Source organism: Balaenoptera acutorostrata, chromosome 15 (genome assembly GCF_949987535.1).
Source record: "Balaenoptera acutorostrata chromosome 15, mBalAcu1.1, whole genome shotgun sequence".
Lineage (NCBI taxonomy): Eukaryota > Metazoa > Chordata > Mammalia > Artiodactyla > Balaenopteridae > Balaenoptera > Balaenoptera acutorostrata.
Window position 1 is genome coordinate 44,644,706 of NC_080078.1, and position 2,362 is coordinate 44,647,067.

The window sequence follows — 2,362 nt, forward strand, 5'->3', positions numbered from 1 at the left end:
GTTTCTGCTTTATAACAAAGTGAATCAGTCATATGCATACATACATCCCCATATCCCCTCCCTCTGGCGTCTCCCTCCCACCCTCCCTTATCCCACCCCTCTAGGTGGTCACAAAGCACCGAGCTGATCTCCCTGTGCTATGCAGCTGCTTCCCACTAGCTATCTATTTGACATTTGGTAGTGTATATAAGTCCATGACACTCTCTCACTTCGTCCCAGTTTACCCTTCCCCCGCCCCGTGTCCTCAAGGCCATTCTCTACGTCTGTGTCTTTATTCCTGTCCTGCCCCTAGGTTCATCCGAAACTTTTTTTTTTTTTTTTTTTTTTTAGATTCCATATGTATGTGTTAGCCTACGGCATTTGTTTTTCTCTTTCTGACCTATTTCACTCTGTATGACAGACTCTAGGTCCATCCAAGTCACTACAAATAACTCAATTTCGTTTCTTTTTACGGCTGAGCAATATTCCATTGTATATATATACCACATCTTCTTTATCCATTCATCTGTTGATGGACACTTAGGTTGCTTCCATGTCCTGGCTATTGTAAATAGAGCTGCAGTGAACATTATGGTACATGACTCTTTTTGAATTATGGTTTTCTCAGGGTATATGCCCAGTAGCGGGATTGCTGGGTTATATGGTAGTTCTATTTTAGTCATTTAAGGAACCTCCATACTGTTCTCCATAGTGGCTGTATCAATTTACATTCCCGCCAACAGTGCAAGAGGGTTTCCTTTTCTCCAAACCCTCTCCAGCATTTATTGTTTGTAAATTCTTTGATGATGGCCATTCTGACCGGTGTGAGGTGATACCTCACTGTAGTTTGGATTTGCATTTCTCTAATGATTAGTGATGTTGAGCATCCTTTCATGTGTTTGTTGGCAATCTGTATATCTTCTCTGGAGGAATGTCTATTTAGGTCTTCTGCCTATTTTTGGATTGGGTTTTTGTTTTTTTAATATTGAGCTGCATGAGCTGCTTGTAAATTTTGGAGATTAATCCTTTGTCAGTTGCTTCATTTGCAAATATTTCCCTCTCTTTTCCATTCAGGAATTCAGGGACGCAGGGGTCCTTATGAAGGTGGTAGCAGCAGGTCCCCTAACCTCAGGGCACCGGCTGAACAGAGATTCCCCTGTTACTTTTGGGTTTGATTTGTTAGGCGTCGGCTCAGCTGGCTGCCTCCATTAGGGAGGGTTTGATTTGTTAGGCGTTGGCTCAGCTGGCTGCCTCCATTAGGGAGTAGCTTGTTGGTCTCTCCAAGCATCCAGGTGGGGGCCTCCATTTTCAGCCACAGAGGACCAGGAGAAGTGAATACAGCAGCCAAAAGAGGGGGGAATTAACTGTGCGCTGCAGGCTGGGGATGGAGTAGTGAGAAAATTGGGGGAAGTGGTGATTTTGACTGTGAGAAGTTACACTGAATTACATTCAAACTTTTAAGAGGGAAAAAAAGTCTATAAATGTTAGACGACTATATAAGGAAGTATTTACTGCTGGGTTGTTTTAAGATGCATTCTCTATCCAGGACGCTGTAATAAACCTTGAAAACAGCACAGTGGCATTTCTTAGCCGAAACCAGTGAAAGGTATCTAGCCATAATAGCATTTTCCCAATCGGCGCAAAATCATGAATCACCCGTTTCTCTAAGGACCTAATTACTGTCAATGAAGGAGACTCTAATTTCCCCCTCTATTTATCTTATGGCAATAAAAATTGTGTATTTACCATGGATGCCGAAGAATAGATTAAACTGATAAAGAAAAGTATAAGATTAACACGTGCAATTTACTTGGCAGATGGAGGTATTTTATCATTTTACCAAGTTGTTCTCTCTCTGGAGGGAAGCTGTGTGTTGATACTTCGCAACCAAGGCCAAGCTGGGGCCAGTCAGACATCAGTGTTAGGGGAGGTGAAGACTGATCATCGCTGTGGACCAGGGAATGCTCTCCTTGCATCACCGAAGAAGAAAGATAAGAAAGGATCTTTCCTTACACTCTCTAAATTTAACAAAGTTGTAAGTGTGCTTGCTTTGGCAGCATATATACTGAAACTGGAACAATACAGAGAATAGCATGGTCCCTGCACAAGGATGACACACAAATTCATAAAGCATTCCTTATTTAAAAGAAAAAAAGTTTTTAAGTATACTGCTGTAGTAAGAAGAACCACACACACATACAAACACACATAAACACACACACAATAAAACAATATTATATGTGGCAAAAATAGGAAGGTGGAGTCTATAGATACTATCTATACTTCTTAAATTAAGACATAAGTGTACTTATTATTCATAAGTGTGACATATGAATAATAATGACAACTAAAAATGTACTATAAATCCTCCAAGTTACTGGAA

General features: G+C 40.8%; 1 non-coding gene across 1 annotated transcript; it reads left to right on the top strand.

Moving 5' to 3' along the window:
* The first annotated feature begins 2,020 nt into the window (after positions 1-2,020).
* Positions 2,021-2,124, top strand: LOC114239107 (U6 spliceosomal RNA). The gene has a single exon (XR_003624293.1). It is a non-coding gene; the product is annotated as a U6 spliceosomal RNA (small nuclear RNA).
* The last annotated feature ends 238 nt before the right edge of the window (positions 2,125-2,362 follow it).